A 19,959-nucleotide genomic window follows, 5' to 3' on the forward strand; every position below is an offset into this window, starting at 1 on the left:
CCCTAGTTATGTTGTCATCTTGATTTTATGACATGCTATTGCATTTGTGTTATGCACTGTATTGCACTGTATTAGCTTGAGCAGACTCTGAAATGTGCTCTATTAAAACAACTCTTCCTCTTCTCAACATGGACTCACCCCGATTGTTGCGTGTTCCAGGAGGTGTGGTTTATGTAAATATTAGGGTTAGTGATGTCACTAACCCGTGAATAAGCTTGTTGTAGTTTCTACCAGCCGATTGTTGTAGTTCTTAAAAAGCGATTTTTAAAAAATATATATCTCCCTTTACTTTGAACTTTGAGCGTTGTAACTTTGCAGATGTTGTTTATGCTCAAACACCAACATTACACACTGACTAAATTTAAGAAAGTGAAATCATAATCAACCCCCCCTTTAAGAAATTCAGGGCCAGATTTACTAAACAGGGCAAATTAGCATGAGAGCGCAATTCCAAAAAAGCGCAGATGGGAATGGAAAGTTCTGTGTGTGATCTACTGACGATGTGCAAAGTAAAGAACGCAGACGGAGCCGGATCATTTCCATAATGACCAATGCAATCTAACAAGAGCAGCGAAAATTAGTGTCTGGTTTTATGCTGTCTTCACATGCTATCGGAAATTTGATAATTCCCACTTCAGAAGTCGTGATTACGAGCTTGTTGCATTCAAGTGCTTGTTGTCGGAATGAACAGGAATCATGAAGAACACCAGGTTTATTCTTGCCTATTTATTGGGAACATTTTTATTAAAACCAAAATGATATGTAGTTTCACATGCACTGACAACCATTTAAACATTTACAATGCCGATTCTGTAATTTCGGTCAAATGCAAGCTATTTTCTCTGTGTATAAAACATACAATACACTTCAAATGATTACTCGTTTATGTAAATATGTACTACATTAGTGACAAGACAAGACGATCTAGCTGTTTTTGGGGAAAAACTAATAAATCATACCTGAAACATCAGTAGTTGTACGTTTAAAGTTTATGGCACGCCCATCTCGCGAATTTGGGTATCAAAATTATTCCCGAACTTCCCAGTGGTAAACATGACATCAGAGGGTGTTCATGTGCAATTTTTACATAGGAAACTCGTATTTACGATAATTCCGATAGCACGTAAAGGCAGCGTAAGACCATTTTTTCTTTTTGCACGGTTCCTTACACAATGAAGAAAAGAAGAAAATCATATGGGCTCGGAAAAGGATATGTACATGATGATAGAATTTATACAACTTTTAAAAAATTTTCAACAATTTCTGGAAGCATTAGCATGGTTGCTCACACTCAAACACACACAGAACTCACACACTTCAAATAACTCTAGGCTTATAGAACAATGCATTGTGTTACGGCTGCTTCCCGCCACTGCTCTGTGCTTCGCTTGAAGTAAAGACCACTGGGAACGCACAGCATTAAAGACTAAACCAACAAAACCAGATCACAATCGTCAGTCAGGATTCGATATACTGATTCCCCTTGAATCAGACTAAATTCCCGAATTATGCTGTACATTTTAATATTGACATTAATGCTATCTGCAATACATTATGTTGGTTCTGTTCTGTTTACCTTTGGGGGGTTTGCTGCTCTCCCTGCTCTTATCCATGCTAGGCTGCATGGATGTGCAGGGAGTTCTTGCCCAGAACAGAACAATACCACCAATTAAAACTATATGCTAATTGTCAATCATCTTTGACTATAGTGTTCCTGACAGAATTAGCTAAATAGATCAAAACCACAATTTGTACCAGGCTGTAAACATGTTTTTTTCTGCTGTAAAGTTGGGCAATTTAACATGGGGCTCAATGAGATTCTGCTCCCTTTTGGAGCCTGTCTCTTCCGTGTTGGCTTCAAGAGAAACTGGGGGAGGTTGCCGCTTGATTTTAACATGATTTTTCTAAAATATGATGTATTAAACAGTAAGTGTTGAAATATTACTTACGATATCAAAATTCTTCTTATGTTCACTTTATAAATTAAGTGAAGATTTCACAGCAAAAAAAGCACACCAAAAATATGTACCATGACCTGAACGGAGACATTTTTAGAAAGATACTAAAAGGCTTTGTATAAACTACCAGTATGATACCAGAAGGCATGTAGTAGATTGTGCACAACAGGTTTTGGTCTGTAAATAATGCAGCAAATACCGGTCAATTGACGAGCGCAAACAATTAGTAAATCACTTTGCATGATTCAATTAAATTCTCTCCTCCCATAAATGTTGTGTCTGAAAGAGAAACTCCAACAAATGCATATGTATTTTAGCCGCAAAAATAACCCTGTCCACAGGGTTTGCGCTGGCGCAAGCTGTTAGTAAATCTGGCCTATAGAATATAGTGCATGAGTCATTTAAACCACTTTTACGATATTTTCATGGTGCTTTGTTGTTGTTTTTGGAGCTAGACAGTCCCTGGACACTCACAAACTAGAATCACTGGAAAACTGTGCCTGTTGCAACATTTATGCGAAATAATATTATGCTGTTTCTTGCATGTTTCGTTGCAACTTTCAAAATTAAATGTCCAGTGAGTGGCACTAAAAATAGCATTCAAATTTCCCCAAAACAGGTTAATGTAGCAACGATTTACGTTGGTTGTTGAACATATTGTGACAGTTTGGAAATGAAATGTCTGGTGGGTGGCGCTAAAAGGTTAATGCTCTATCACATTTGAAAATAACGTACCTATACCCTAACCCTAAGTGATAGTGTTAACAAAAGCAAACATGATAAACAAAAATCCATTTGCTGTAGCAACCATTCCATTTTAGCTTGTTTCTTGTTTTTGAGCTCTTTAATCAATTGCTGTGAGTCATGTTTCACAGGACTCATACCCGAGCACTATGCATTGTTAGTGCAACTCCAAAGTCATTCATATGGAGCTGATTATGTGATGCAAACATCAAAACTTATTAGTTTACAAATCATGCACTATGGTAAAAGTGTTTTGAGGTCATAACATAGCATTGTGTAAGGAACCGTGCAAAAATAAGTCTTTATTCATCTATAGTCCGCCCCTGCATTCATCATTTGTTTAAAAAGGAATAAAATATTGTTAGTATTTTACTGCCACTAGTGTTCATTTCACATGAAAATTGCTGTGAATCGTATTTAGGTGTAAAGCAAATCTTTGTTTCACAGAAGAAAAGAAGAAAATCATATGGGCTTGGAAGAAGGGTATGTACATGATGATAGAATTTATACATCTTTTAAAAAAACTTTCAACAATGTATTTAAGATAGAAGCATTAGCATGGTAGCTCACACTCAAACACACACAGAACTCACACACTTCAAATAACTCTAGGCTTATAGAACAATGCATTGTGTTACGGCTGCTTCCCGCCACTGCTCTGTGCTTCGCTTGAAGTAAAGACCACTGGTAACGCACAGCATTAAAGACTAAACCAACAAAACCAGATCACATGTGACAGCAGGAAAAATGAAGATAGCGCTCTCTGTCCCTCTGTGAGACCTGTCTCAGGCACATGTGTTTTTATTTAGTGATGATCTTCAGACAGACCTCTGGGTCTCGGGGTCATCAATCAAATGTCTTTCAATCCAAACAGAAAAGCAGATGAGAGACAAAGGGAGGAGACGGAGGGGGTGGCGGAAGGAGGGATTGGGAGTTGACCTGGGTCCAAAACCCTCGATAAATCAGGACCAAACAATAACAAGCGCTGCTTTATGTGGCCGGGATAATTCATCAACTCAGCACGAGCTGAGACTGGCCCGCTCAAGCCACTGTGGGAAGATGGGATGTTGCTTATCTGAAAGATGAACTGAGTTCAGTGTGTGTGCCTGTGCGTACTCATAAATAAACACTCTTCAAAAAGCACCTGAGGTTGTTTACACTCAAGTCTTATTCAAAATAACCAAACAAGTAGCCAAAATAGCAAAATTGGCCATTACGTTGACTCAGATCTTATTTTGGTCCATTTTAGGTTTCTCAGTCAACTTCATTCCATTCACTTCATTGTTTTTGGGAATCTAGATCACAACAATATTACGGTATATTAAAAACATTATTAATTACTAGGGCTGTCAAAAGATTAATCGCATCCAAAATAAAAGTTTGTGTTTACATAATATATGTGTGTGTACTCTGTTAATTATTATTTATATATAAATACACACACAAGCATGTATATATTTAAGAAAATATTTTTATATATAAAACATTTATATTTATATATATTATAGATTATATAAATGTTTATACAGTATATACATGCAAATATTTCTTAAATATATATGAATGTGTGTGTATTTATATATAAATAATAATTAACAGAGTACACACACATATATTATGTAAACACAAACTTTTATTTTGGATGTGATTAATCGCGATTAATCTTTTGACAGCCCTATTAATTACTTATAATTACAAATAAATAACTGGTTAAACTTCCTTTCGATAGTCCATTTTAGATATTCTACTAACTATAAGTAACTTTGCAACTACATGTCAGCTAACTCTCAGATTATGAGTAGAATGTTAGGTTAGTAGAATAAGTTGACATGTATTTGCAAAGTTACTTATCAGTAGAATATCTGTTGAGGGAGCGTCAAAATAAAGAGTTATCAGATAAGCAAACAGTCTCTAATGACTAGTTGGCATGTAGTTGCAAAGGTACTTAGAAAAGAACAATCAAATAAAGTCAAAGTGTTACCAAATAACTCTGTCATCAATACTTTATACAGTAACCTGTAGTGCCCAAAAGTATTTGGAATTTCACAAATGTGAATCTAAATTTAAATTTGCATTCGCAATGCAAGTTAAAGGATTATTTCACTTCAAAATGAAATTTTTATGATATTTTACTCACCCCCAACTCATCCAAGATGTTCATGTCTTTCTTTCTTCAGCTGAAAAGAAAATACGTTTTTTTGAGGAAAACATTCCAGGATTTTTCTCCACACCATTGACTTCCATTACAACCAAAATATTGAAGGACCAAATCAATGCAGTTTCAAAGGGCTTCGTTGGGCTTCAGAAGCTCTGCGCGATCCCAGACGAGGAATAGGGTCTTATCTAGCGAAACAATGTCATTTAAAAAAATTAAATAAAAATGAATATTCTTTTTAACCTAAATTGCTCATCTTGCGCTGTTCTGCGACTGCAAGGATTGCGCAATCACAACGAAAAGGTCACGGTAGACGTAGGCGAAAGTACCGCCCCCAAGCGAACGTGCAAGGACTAATACAAACACCCTTTACCAAAAAACACTCCATCTTCAACGTCAAAATCTTCCGACATCGTTGATCTACCTATTTTTGCTAAAGGGCGTTTGTATTAGTCTTCGCATGTGCGCTTTGTAAACACGGGGGCGGTACTTCTGCCTACGTCTAGCATGACCTTTTTGACGTGATTGCGTAATCCTTGGCACGCCACAGAGCAAATTTAGATTAAGATGAGCAATTTAGGGTTAAAAAGTATATTCATTTTTATTTATTTTTTTAAATGACCAATCGTTTTGCTAGATAAGACCCTATTCCTCGTCTCGGAACACGCAGAGCCTCTGAAGCCCTTCGAAGTGCTTTGAAACTGCATTGATTTGGACCTTCAACATTTTGGTTGCCATGGAAGTCAATGGTGTGGAGAAAATCCTGGAAAAACTGAAGAAAGAAAGACATGAACATCTTGGATGAGATGGGGTTGAGTAAAATATCAGGACATTTTCATTTTGAACTGAACTAATCCTTTAAGCGAATTGCACCACAGACTTAAAAAAATACTCAAATCGACTGCTGAGACTGTCAATTCGGCTTATTTAAAAGTTAAAGACCTTAAATGAAACAGACTCATATCCCTTAAGTGGACCAAAATATGAAAAAGGACCCGGTTCTCATTGCATTTTAATGGTCTCACAGTCATAAAAGTAAAAAGAAAAAAATCCTGGGCCTTTTTAATTTTAGTGTTGATCAGTCCACTTTCCATTCACACTTTTAGTTTTGAACTTATTGCATTAAACATTATTTTCGTAACACTTCTTCATTATTAAATATATTAAAATATGGACGTAGTGTCCGTGACGTCACCCGTAGGTTTCTGAAGAGAGTTTTTGAAGCGTAAAGACGGCCGTTGCCATCTTGGCAGTGCGTCACCATGTGTCACTCCCGGATAACAGAAAATGGGCAAAGAGGCGGGATGTGGGTGGAGCTGAGGTGATGTGATGACTAACAGGCAGCAGACAAACGGAAATCCAACTGTCACTCAAGTGACCATGCCCTTAATTATGCAGAACTTTAATAATAATAAAAATAATATGTTTTATTTATATAGCACCTTTCAAGAACCAAAGGATGCTTTACAGGAAGTTGATAGATAAGGCTTAAGATTTAAGGCTTAATATAATTTAAGTGGATGAGTTATAAAAAGAATTCACCCCCCTCACCGTTGTCATGAAGGGCAAAAATCAAGCATATAGCGTCAGTTCTGGCAGGTCACGTTAGTCAAGCTCGCAGCAGCTGACTGTCAGCTGATCACGTCTACCTATAGGAATACGCTGTCTATCACACATACATATATAAACTCCGTCATGATTATCAACAGCTATCGCGTTTCTCCGGAGCTCATTTACCTTCCTCCATCCCCAGCTCTTCCTCTCGTCAGTCAGGATTTGATATTCTGATTCCCCTTGAATCAGACTAAATTCCCGAATGATGTTGTACATTTTAATATTGACATTAATGCGATTATGTTGGTTCTGTTCTGTTAACCTTTGGGGGGTTATTGCTGCTCTCCCTGCTCTCATCCACGCTAGGCTGCATGGATGTGCAGGGAGTTCTTGCTCAGATCAGAACCATACTGCCAATCCAAACTATATGCTAACTGACCTATCGGTAAGCCCCGCCCCCCTTAGTTACTGTTGCTAACTCGGACAAACAAACGGAGTTGCTATATCTTACAACGACAGCTATCCGTGTTAAAACCTTGTCCCAATATGTTTTTGGACACAGAATGTAGCATATACCCCGTCCGAATGATGGCCAAACTTTACTGATGGTTTATCTAGTTTATTATGTCATTTTTTACTCCACAAAAAAATAATCGTAAGAGCTGAACAAACAAAGCATAAGAAGTGCGCATTAACGTCTCATTCACAAACGATCTCTCTCCGTTGCATTACCATTAACATACACAGCAAATTACACAAAAACACTCACACAACTAACAGTAAACAAACATATACACAGAGCGTATGACTTTTCGGGAGTACAGTTAATAACTGGTTAACTTTGTATCTACAAAACAACTCCGATAAACTGCATGCAAGCTCTCCCTTTCACTACCCGTGCACTATAATACCCATCAAAATTGGAGTCCTCCTTAGTAAGACAGATAATCTACACTTTAAACATATCTAAAATTAAATTAATTTACATTTAACCAGTTTAATATGGAGAGGCACTGAAATGTAGACCTTTGTGTTTTTGACCTACAGTGTTACATGACGTGAGAACAGTTAGTTATTTCGGTTTGTATGTTAGCAAGGACTTTAATCATAACTTAATGAGAGTATGACAAACAGAAAATCCTCTCAGGATCCCTGGAATGAGTACCTCAGGCACGACATTTTAGCATTTTTGTAGCATAAACACCATCAAACCGATGAGAGCTTCGGATTTTCCAATGTTTCTCTATGATGTCCGAGTTCCGGTCCCAGCGCAACTGATACTAAACTGTCATTGGCTCATCTGCGTTCGAGGGGCGGGGCTTACCGATAGGTCAATTATCAATCATCTTTGACGATATTGATCTTGACAGAATTAGCTATATTTAGACCAAAACCACAATTTGTACCAGGCTGTAAACATGTTTTTTTCTGCTGTAAAGTTGGGGCAATTTAACATGGGGCTGAATGAGATTCTGCTCCCTTTTGGAGCCTGTCTCTTCCGGATTGGCTTCAAGAGAAACTGGGGGAGGTTGCCGCTTGATTTTTCTAAAATGTGATATATAGATAATCAAGTCGAGTAAGTGATGAAATATTACTTACGATATCAAAATTCTTCTTATGTTCACTTTATAAATTAAGTGAAGATTTCACAGCAAAAAAAGTACCCCAAAAATATGTACCATGACCTGAAGGGAGACATTTTTAGAAAGATACTAAAAGGCTTTTATTTTCTTAAAAAAACAAACAAAGTATAAACTACCAGTAAGATGACAGAAGGCATTTAGTAGATTGTGCACAACAGGTTTTGTTTTGATCATGTTGATCATTTAGAGAACTTTGAAATTTGTGTATCAAATTTGATACAGTAAGCCTTATATGGTTAAAGCCAAGGGGCCCCAGTTTTCCGATACTTGGACATATTCATTCCGCACGCACACTGCAGGTAAAGTGCTCTCCTGAGAGTCCTGACAGGGTGGGATTGAAGGTCTATGTGTGTGGACATGGAGCGAGCAATCAATAGAGACCCATTACGCAGAAGAGTGTGTGTGACTGAACGCAGGGTTGGGAAACTGCTGATTTGAGTCCACATCAATATTTTTCATCCTTTCTCAATAACCTGTCCCCCCTCTCTCTCTCTTTCTCTCTATCTTCCTCTGTTTAGTTTTCCTCACATGACAGACCTTATTTCCCCCACTCTTTAATTCTCCTCTCTTTTTCCTCTGTGTTCTTCCTTTGTCATGCCACTCTCAGCTTATATGCCTGTGAATTGAGTTCTCATGGTGAAACCTCACATCTTTCTAACTTTATTAAGGGCAAAAACACTAACCCTAAGAAATCATCAACATTGGACAGAAATTCTGGTTCTTGTGTTCAAAGTAAAATAAATTAATAATCTCAAGTAAAGACAAAATATATCAAATATTGTCACATAATGCTCATTCCATGAAATTAGTACCATTTGTGTCCACAACATTTGATGAAGAGCATTAAAACTAAAATCATTTTAGCAAACTTTATTGTAAGCTTAAATATATTAATTTAAAATTCATTTGAAGCTTATTGTAAAAAAAAGATATATAAAACAGGGTTATTATCGATAACCAAAACTAAAACCATAAAAAAAATTCATTACCTGAAACAAAATTTTATATTAACAAAATATAAACCTAAACCTTTTTTGTTTTTCATCTTGTTGCCAAGGCAACATTTCTCATTTTCATTTAGTGTAACTTGATGAACTAAAATAACTAAAACTAATACATAAAAATGTATAAAATCTATAGACATTTTTTTTAAATACAACAACAAAATTACTAAAACTTTACCTAAACTTTAAAAGCAAATCTAAAAATAAAAATTGAAATCAAAATACTGACAGAAACTATAATATTATATGAATGATACGAAAACAACACAGATATAAAATCATTAAATCACATTTTATGTGATGAATGTGTATGTTTTTCTAAATATGTAAATATATGAATAGCCAGTCAAATATGAAAAATATTAAATATAAAATAAACTTAAAAAAAATATATGAGCACATGCCATGTGTTCTGCTCTCATACCATTCACAATGTATTGCTGCTTTGTTCATGCTTAAGTATTTGTCAAATATAACACATCCATAAAACAGCCAAAAACAGAGTTATCATTATAGTAATGGTATCATTATATACTCAACCCTATGGATGATGCTAATAACTTTTAGAGAATAACTCAGAATAACGTTTCAGAATAACTCAGACTTTTAAAAGTGAAGCTTTAACAATTGAAAGGTAACTTACTGTTTTATGTCCAAACAGTCTTGTTCTCCATGAGCTCAATCTGTTAAAGATAAATCTGCATTATTGTAAAGTGAAGATAACCCTTGACCTTTGATCTGTGGCACTCTGGTATTTGAGACTCATATGGTGTGTCCCAATTCGCATACTATCCATCCTAAATAGTATTTGAAAATAGAATTAGTACGTCCCAAATCGTAGAATGTTGAAATGAGTATTCAAAAAATACCCTGATGGTCTACTATTTCCGGTGTAGATCGATACACAGTCTAACGGCTGATATTGCCCACAACCCATTGTTTGTTGGACGAGGATTCAATTAAAACTACAAATGCTTATTTAGAGGCTTAGATAAAGAGGTTTTATGATTAATAATCAGTATCTAACTTGACGAAAATATATTTATTCAATGTTATCCACATTATATTTCATCTGCAAAAGCATTGTGAACTTTTGTAATGATATGTTTGGACATTGCCTTTTAAATGCATCATTATATTAAAATTGCAAATGCATGAGGAGAGTCTCTACATGGAAGACGACTAGCAGATCAACGTGCTACTACATTTCTCTCTGATATGGTAGTAAATTAAATTACATTGAATGTGGAGTATGTGACAAGATGATTGACAGGGCAGTTTAAATAGTGACAGGACGCCCGTAACTAAGCGACAGAGCTGTCCGTTAAAGATGACGAAGTAGTATGTCCCAAAGCTTGCCTACTCTTCTGCTACATATACTACGACCTAAAAGTATGTACTCTTTTTGTGAAGAAAACGTACATACATTTCAGCGTACTGTAAAATAAAATTGCGGTAAGGCTATTTTACTGTAAAATGAAACTGTGGTAAGGGTATCATACTGTGAAATGAAATTGCGGTAAGGGTATCATACTGTAAAATGAAATTGCAGAAAGGGCATCATACTGTAAAACACATTTACCGGTAAGCTACTGTAAAGGGGCAGTTACAGTAACTTACTGGCAATAGTGCTGCCAGTAAGTTACCGCAAAAATGCAATAAAATGTCTAATAGGTGAATTGGGACGCAGGAATACAGATCATATCACAAGCTTTTTAGGTCATTTTTCTGTAGTTCCCTGTAGACTATAGTTCAGTTCAGCCTACAGGGTTATGGTCTGCTTGCCTCTGAGGCTGATCCAAACAATTGAACAACCTCTTAACTAGATTTTTTTTTTTACAAGCCCACCCCAAAGGTATGATATTCAAATCTCTAGATATGGCTAATTATTCATCTGTTTTATTGTCCACCAGGTGAAAATCAAGTCTGATCTCTTACAAAAGCAACAAGTAATCCTCCTTTGTGGATATTCACCATCATTCCAGTAAGGGATGTGTATAATGCTTGCGCTGACATTTCCAGCACAATGTGAGATTGTGCTGCATCCATGGAAGGGCTGGTCAAGATATCCACCGAATACTGCCGTATTCTCCTTTTACAAGACGCTCTTGGAAATTTCCTCTATTACAATTTTTATGCAACCTCTGAAATGTGGCAGTGCAACAATCAGTCTCAGTCTTTGGCCTAATAGATGCAGAACGGCAGAACAAGAGCAACAAACAAGAAAGTGAAATAAAAAAAGCACCTTTTTCCCTAAAAGCAAACTGGTTCTGGAAAGCCTGAAATGTGTTTGATCTGATTCAAACCTCAGTGGTTTATGATGCATTCACTCAGTTGCAACACACTTTATAAATGCATGGACTGAATTTCAAATAGCTCGTTGCTGTCTTAAGTCAGTAAATAAACTGAACAAAGCTCTTTTTATGGCAGCTTTACACAGAAAGACTGAATCCACAGATCTGATCTGTTGACTATATCCAATTTTTTGTCCCATCTGTTTGCAATCACTAAAGACTATCCAAGTGTGTTTACAGTATAGCGCTGCACTGCCCAAATGGGTCTGCACAGCCCTTTTAGTACACCGTGCAGAGTTGGGAAACAATAATTGATTCTTATTTAGAATTGGTTCCTTTTAGTTTCCAAAAAATTATGAAACCGAATGATGTTTGTTTCCATTAACATACAACCAAATTATGTTTATTTTCGCCAATGTGGATCGTATTAAAGTACTCCAACAGTGTCTCTTGCATTTCTAGTGAATCATCTGTGTTACAGCACAATAGATATCTTTCTATTTTGTTGTACTGTACTTGCTTGTTGCAAACCACTGCAAACATACAGAGCAACTAGGGTATTCCATCTCAAATTAACTGTCTAAGAGGTTTTAACTTTCTGAACGGCAAGTCATTACTTCCGCCATGTCAAGCACAGAATAAACCAATAACTGTTACTCTTACTGTTAAGGCGGACCTTGACTATCGTACAGTCTGACATTAATGACAACTGAGATCTTACAGTGTGACATGGCTTACAGCAGGGATCATGTTCATACAGTCTGACAAGGAAAAAATGAAAAGGACTATTATAAATCGCACAGTGTGCACCCGGCTTTACTCATTGGTGTAATTTGCGGGTGGGACAGGTGGGACATGTCCCTACCACTTTTTGCCAGGGTCAATATTATCCCTACCGCCTTTTGAAACATCTCGCGGCACGGACGTAGGCCTACCTAATACAAATAAAACATCTCCAATTGTCTAGCAGTGCATTAATTTAGTTCATTTGCTAAAAATGAGGCAATCTGGCGCTGGAATGTGTTGTTTTTTAAATCGTGCTGTACTTTCGTTGCCGCTGTTATCAGTGCTGAGGGCAACAGTGTTCTCTTGGCGCTTGTGCAGTCAAGTTCACACAGACGAACGCTTCAATCGATCACTCAATGCCATTGCGGAGACTCTGTATTTGTTTCGGTGAAATCACAAAATAATGCACACAAACGTGTCCATGCTCTTGGCATACAATCTCTGATGAACATTTTTGGTTTACGAGGGTGGATAAGAAACCAGAACATCTCTGACACGTTTAAAAAAGTTCTACCACCAGACAATTAAACACAAGTGTTCTAAGCAAATCTATGTATTTATTCACTGACATGAAGAATCTCGGGACTAACAATACAATGTATTATTAGTAGAGGTAACATTAAACATGACTTCTATGTCGATAAATTAAACTCAATGTACTACTGAAATTGATTTCTGGACATTGTGATGTTATTTTTTCTGCAATTGTTATTGTTACACTCCCCACCCCCCACTCCTGTCCAGTTATGCCACTGCTATTACTACATTATTTAATACATTCTTCACTTCAGAATTAAAATTTCCTGATAATTTACTCACCCCCATGGCATCCGAGATGCTTTCTTTCTTCAGTCGAAAAGAAATGACGTTTTTTGAGGAAAACATTCCAGGATTTTTCTCCATATAGTGGTCTTCAACGAGAAGTTCGGGAACCAACGGGTTGAAGGTCCATATTCAAAGGAATATTATCTAGCAAAATGATCTGTCATAAAAAAATTAATATAATGTATATACTTTTTAATCACAAATGCACATCTTGCAGTAGCTCTGTGATGTGCCACACATTACGTAATCACGTTTGGGAAGGTCATGTAGGGGGAAAAACTCGTCCGAAATCATTGTTTTAACTTTTTTTTATAAAGGGCGTTTGATTTAGTAAATGTTTGCTTTGTAAACACTGGGTCAGTACTTCCAAAGAGTATAATACATTTATGTAATATAGAGTTTAATAAAGAGTATAATTATTATTTTTTTTTATCATTTATTGACTGATCATTTCACTAGATAAGACCCTTATTCCCTCAGCTGGGATCGTGTAGAGCCCTTTGAAGCTGCACTGAAACTGCAATTTGAACCTTCAACCCATTGGTTCCCATTGAAGTTCACAATATGGAGAAAAATCCTGGAATATCTTCCTCAAAAACCTTATTTTCTTTTCGAATGAAGAAAGAAAGACATAAACATCTTGGATGACATGGGGTTGAGTAAATTATCAGGAAATTTTAATTCTGAAGTGAACTAATCCTTTAAGGCTTGAAAGGCCCTGTTTGCACCTGGTATTAAGATGCGTTTTGGTCGATCAGATCACAAGTGGACGACGCAAAATACAGGTGTAAATGGTGTCTAAAACGTATTGAGGTTGTCCACTTTTTTCCACTTCCAGAGGTAGTCAAAAACGCATCTGCAAAAGACCGCCTACTCTCCGTCTATTGACCTAATTCAGAAACATTATGTTTAATTTGTTTAACATTAGTATAAAACACAAATTCAACTGAATGTTTTTTGTTATTTTTTATTTCAGAACACTAAACAATGTTGCATGGTCTGCATTTATCAGTGAAACAAAGATACACATGTTCAAAATCATGTTTTTGATGTCTTACAAGTTGCATTGATAAACGAGTGGATAATTAGCATATAAGCAAGCTAGCATGAGACAGCAGCAGCAGTACAATCACCTGTTCAAAAATCATGTTTGATGTTTTACAAGTTGTGTATGATGAAAGGAGTGAATAATTAAGCATAACCATAGCTGGCATGAGAATATGCATTTTGAGTTGATAGCAGCAGTAAATAAAGCATGAAATGAAGCATTTAAGCAAGCTAGCATGATGCATTTTAAGTTGATAGAATCAGCAGTTATACACCTGTTCAAATCATGTTTGATGTTTTACAAGTTGTGTATGATGCAAGGACTTATATAAGCATAAGCAAAGCTAGCATGATAAAATGCATTTTTGAGTCAATAATAACAACAGCCGCAGCAGGAAGACCTTGCTGAGAGGTTCCAGGCAAGCATAGCTTGCATGAGAACATGTTTTAAGCAAAATTGAAGATTTTTTTCATGAAGAATGTTCAGGTTTGCATGTTACCCTGCAGATTGCTGTTTGTCGCATGACTTTGGATGCTGTTTAAACATAGCAAAACATTAATAACTGGATACAGCATGCATGCTTGCTCAAGTGGTTGCAATGTGTATCATTTGTTAAAGTCACACATAGTGTGCATTTTGATTAGACAAGTTTCAGCCATATTGGCTTGGGCATAAATAGCAGGTTAAGGTCGATAGTTAAACAAACCTAAGGGTATGGCACAGAGGTTCACATTGCTGTGAAACTAGTGCAAGTCACTAGTTAAAAAAACTTTGGGCTTTGTGAGCCCAGATGCAAGCCACTAGATGTTAAGCCATCCCTATCTTCTGTTTGAGGATTATCTATGCATATTTATGCAGCAGCATGTTTTACATACTCTCAGCATCAGGCATGTGTGATGGCTTGTATTGTCATCTTCCTGTTCCTGCTTTGTTGGGGGATTTATGAATGTCTATTTATGCAGCAGCAGCATATCTTACATGCTCAAAGCAGCATGGCTGTGTATCTATTAGCAGTAGCAAGTCCATATTTGCTCTGCAGCAGCTTAGCAGCCAAGACCAAATACATTAAAGGGGTCATGATTTGAGAAATAAAATGTTTCTTAATCATTCCACTTAAAAGAGAATATTGTTCTATATAAATCCTGTAAGTTTCATAACTCAAAACTTCCTCATCAGTCCAAAAACAGCTTTTAATGAAACCAAGCTCAGAAAATGACTCGTTTTGGATTTTGTCACTTTATTACATCATAGTGTGACGAAAGACTCCGCAGAACAAAATCAACGCCTCCTCTTACATCAGGGGTTCTCGACCACATTTCTGGAGCCCCCCAACAACTGCACATTTTGCACATGTCTCCTTTGTCTCACACATGCATTTCAGGTCCTGGGCTGTGTTCGAAATCGCCCCCTGTACCCTTAAATAGGGCTCTATTTGAGGGGACGACCATTTGTAATGGTGTCCGAAACCATAGTGGACGTTATTGAGTGCACTCATTCAATCCCACAATGCACCGCAACAACAAGTGTACAACTGATGTACACTCAACGGCTAGAGAATACACATAATCCACTGTGAGAATAGCGTGCTGAATGAATTCACGTGTCTTGCCAGGAGATGTCACCCGCAGCTGAATCAATCAACCATACATTTTCCAAACCGCGCTGGTCCAGCGTATCATACAGATATAAATTCCTTTTAAATGTATTAATTAATTGTTTAATTGCGGTTTATACATGCTAATTTCCATTGCAGTTCAAGATAAATCTTTTCATTACTACTGGAGCTGCCAGTTTGCTACAGTTCAAATAATTATTAAACAGCAAGCACTCACTCGTTTTCATTTACTCCTTCAAGTGGACTATATTTTAGGGAATAGTAAATGAGGGTATAGTGGGTGATTTCGAACACAGCACTGGTGCCTCTTCTAAAAAGTGGATAACCTGAATCAGGTGTGTTTGAGTAAGGAGACATGCAAAACGTGGACTGAATCCAAAATCCCCAAACCCTCAATCACTATTCCCTACGTTAGTCCACTAATACACTTCACTTGAAGGAGTGAATGAAAACGAGTGAGTGAATTCGGACAGCTGTTGAGTGTACATCGGCTGTACACTTGTTATGGTGGTGCATTGTGGGATAGAATGAGTGCACTCGATAACATCCACTATGGTTTTGGACACCACTACAAATGGCTGTCTACAAATGCCGGCGGACCCGGGCTCGAGTCCCGCTTAGAGCGGGCAGTTCAAACAGGAGGGGTTACACTAACATTAAGAAAGCATGGAGAAACTTTATTTTTAACAAAGTTTCAGTCAGATTGCGTCAGTAAGACACTGTTTGTTTGTTCGCTTAAAGGTCCTGTTCTTTGTGATCCCATTTTTCAAACTTTAGTTAGTGTGTAATGTTGCTGATAGAGCATAAATAATACCTGTAAAATTATAAAGCTCAAAGTTCAATGCCAAGCGAGATATTTTATTTAACAGAAGTTCCCTTTCAAAGCCTACAGCGAACGGGCTACATCCCTGTACATCCTGCTTTAATTACGTCAGTAGAACATTTTGTTGACTAACCTCCGCCCACAAGAATACGCAAAAAAGGGGGCGTGGTCTTGTTGCTCTCCCTCGTGGAGAAGAGGAAGTGTTGCGTTCAGTTCGGTTCGGTTGCGTTTGTCGCTATGTCGCTCAGACGCTGTTATTTTCATCCCGGAGTCAAATCACCTTTGCTTGGCCTTCAGGGGCTGTAGTTTGAGCGCGTTCATCTCCCCGTTATGGTAAGAGGCGTGACCTTTCCGGGCAACGTGCGCTAAGCTGCTGTCGAATCACAACACGGGAACCGCTGGCACAATCAGAACTTGTTACGTTTTGAGGACAGTGAAAACAGCGGTATACAGATAAGTAAATTGTGTGAAAAATACTGTGTTTTTTTACACGTGAAACATGAACACGTTATATTGCACACTGTAAACACAATCAAAGCTTAAAAAAAACACGAAAAACGGGACCTTTAACTTTACTAAGGAACGGGTTTTAAACAAGACACAGTTCGATGCAGGCTTTTCAGAGAGGCTGAAAATAAAAGATGATGCAATGCCAACTAAATTGGATCCAAAAGCAATGTCGCAACACACAAGTGTGAGTAACAGTGTTTTACCATGTGTCACTATTGCTTTGTCTGATACAGATTGTTTGACATGCACTGAGTATTTATCGTCTGAAACCCTCCACCTCCCCAGCTCCACCTGTTAAAGGATTTATGCATGTCTATTTATGCAGCAGCAGCATATCTTACATGCTCACAGCAGCGCGTCTGTGTATCTTCAAGCAGTAGCAAGTCCATACTTGCGCTGCAGCAGCAATAATCAACAGCATATTCAATAACTTGCTAAAACGATTCCGAGAGTTGTTATCTAAGTGCTAAATTATCATTTTTGGACCAGAATAAGCAGATTAACGTGTTGCATAACAATGATACAAAAAGATCCAATATGTTTCAGACTCTGTGATAATTGGGCAACAAATGAATCACAGTTACACTGATAACTAAATAATTGTTTTCTTCTTAATGAATGTAGGCTGTCCTTTTGCCATTATCAGAGAGATGAGAATTGTATAATGTTGTGTAGAGAGAGGACTATTATAGTGTCCAGAAAATGCCTTTAGCAGTTGTTACGAAATAGCATGGAGGTGCCAAAACTGCTCTATACCACCGTCTAAAATAAAAATCAATTCTGGAAAAAAGCAATGAAAACCAAAAAGCATCTCTGGCCAATCAAACAAGGCTTTGCGGCGCACAGTCTCCACAGTGCTCGGATAATCACTTAACTGCCTCCCTACCCACAGTCCTTCAGTAGTGGGCTCTCTGCTAGACCGATTAGGTTTCTATGGGTTTGGCACGATACCAGGGGAATATTCACAATAAGAGCAGTGTGCTACAGACAGAGAGCTCTTCCCAGTGTTCTAAGCTTACAGAGAGACCGAGAAACAACATGAACACATACAAAGAGGCAAAAGATGAGAGAAAAGAGGGCGAAGAATAGAGAAGGACAAAGACACATTGAGGACAGATAGCAGCGATACAAACAGTGGACGAGCAGCAGAGAACTCCGGCACGGCAACGCAGATTGAGAAACCAAGCAAAGAACTTATTTAAAAGGATAGTTCAACCAAAAATTAATCGCTACAAACTCGTATGAGTTTCTTTCTTAATTGGAACACAAAAGGAGAAATCACACTGAATGGGGAATGAGGGACACTGTATTCCAAGGCCTCTTAAGCAATCAATAATGCATAGGTAAGGTTCGACAATGACGTTAGTTAGCATGCAAAAACTTAGTTTAGTTGGGCTTCTAACATTAACTGAAGTCCTTTCAGAAATATGTTTTAGCATAATCTTGTCAAATAAACACAATACATAAACCTTTCTTTTCTAAAATGATTTCGACTTTGTAACTTTTAAACAAGCATATAAATCCAAGTTCAAGGTAGTTGTATGCTAGCATCACTGACTGGTTTTAATCACCATGATGGCACAGTGTGCATTCATACAACAATGTAACATAACAAAGTACTGTTGAAAGCAAGTACTTCTGTACTTTTTTACTTAACTAACTCTAAGTAAAAGTACAGAAGTACTTGCTTTCAAAAGTACTTGAATATCAAAAGTACATTTCCTTTGTTGTGTCAATGTATTGTTTTATTCTTGTTGCATTGTTGTATGATTGCACACTGTGCCATCATGGTGGTTTAAGGCAGTCAGTGATGCTCCATCCGACATGCTAGCATACGACTACCTTGAGCTCATTTAAATGCCTGTTTAAAAGTAATATTTGACCAGTAGTATCTATACTTTAAAGGGTTCACCCAAAAATGAAAATTCTGTCATTAATTACTCACCCTCATGTCGTTGGACACCCGTAAGACCTCCGTTCATATTCGGAACACAAATGAAGATATTTTAGTTGAAAGCTGATGGCTGAGAAAGGCTTCACACAGGCCTCCATTGGCATTCAGTACATTGACACTTCCAAGATCCATGAAAGGCACTTAAAACGTCGTTACAAAGTCTATCTCACCACAGTGGCTCTACAATAATCATACAATGCGACGACAATAGTTTTTGTGCGCAAAAAAAAATCAAAATAACACCTTTATCCAACTTGTTCTTGTCTTCCGTGTGCGCCTCCACGACGCATGCGCGAGAATATGACGTAGCGCCGGTGTTCGGGAATCGATGAAATACACACTTAAGCTCCATTTTGAGCACTACGCCGAGACCTAAAGCACGATCAATGTAGAATCCAACAGCTTAGACACGCGCGTCTTCCTCTGCTCGTAAACAAATCGCTTCTGGGTCATATGTCCGAACGCCGGATCTGCGTCATATTCTCGCGCATGCGTCGTGGAGGCGCACACGGAAGACAAGAACAAGTTGGATAAAGGTGTTATTTTGATTTTTTTTTGCGCACAAAAACTATTGTCGTCGCATTGTATGATTATTGTAGAGCCACTGTGGTGAGATAGACTTTGTAACGACGTTTTAAGTGCCTTTCATGGATCTTGGAAGTGTCAATGTACTGAATGCCAATGGAGGCCTGTGTGAAGCCTTTCTCAGCCATCAGCTTTCAACTAAAATATCTTCATTTGTGTTCCGAATATGAACGGAGGTCTTACGGGTGTCCAACGACATGAGGGTGAGTAATTAATGACAGAATTTTCATTTTGGGGTGAACTAACCCTTTAACTCAATAGAGTTGTGTACTTTGTCGACCTCTGGACGCAGGACACAATACAATGACTACCAATGTGAGTGCAGACAGTGAACTATTATCTGATACAGTTGCATACTGCAGACAAGTAGGAACACCTACTAGCAACAGCACATAGACTTGTTTTCCATTTCAACTTACTCACTGTCAGTTTTTACAGCTCTTAAGAGAGGCTGGAAAAAA

The 19,959-nt window shown here is 37.5% G+C and overlaps 1 protein-coding gene across 2 annotated transcripts in view; it reads right to left on the reverse strand.

Moving 5' to 3' along the window:
• raraa (retinoic acid receptor, alpha a) overlaps window positions 1-19,959 on the reverse strand; it is a 244,532-nt gene that overhangs the window by 161,487 nt on the left and 63,086 nt on the right. The window contains exon 2 of one of the 2 annotated variants that reach the window (XM_079846285.1): window positions 9,702-9,741. The exons of the other annotated variant lie outside the window; for it this stretch is intronic. The gene's annotated coding sequence lies outside the window, so the exon portion shown is untranslated. The remainder of the gene's footprint in view (window positions 1-9,701; window positions 9,742-19,959) is intronic. 2 annotated transcript variants of the gene reach the window in all.

The sequence above is a fragment of the Gobio gobio genome (assembly GCF_949357685.1).
Source record: "Gobio gobio genome assembly, chromosome: 20".
Classification (NCBI taxonomy): domain Eukaryota; kingdom Metazoa; phylum Chordata; class Actinopteri; order Cypriniformes; family Gobionidae; genus Gobio; species Gobio gobio.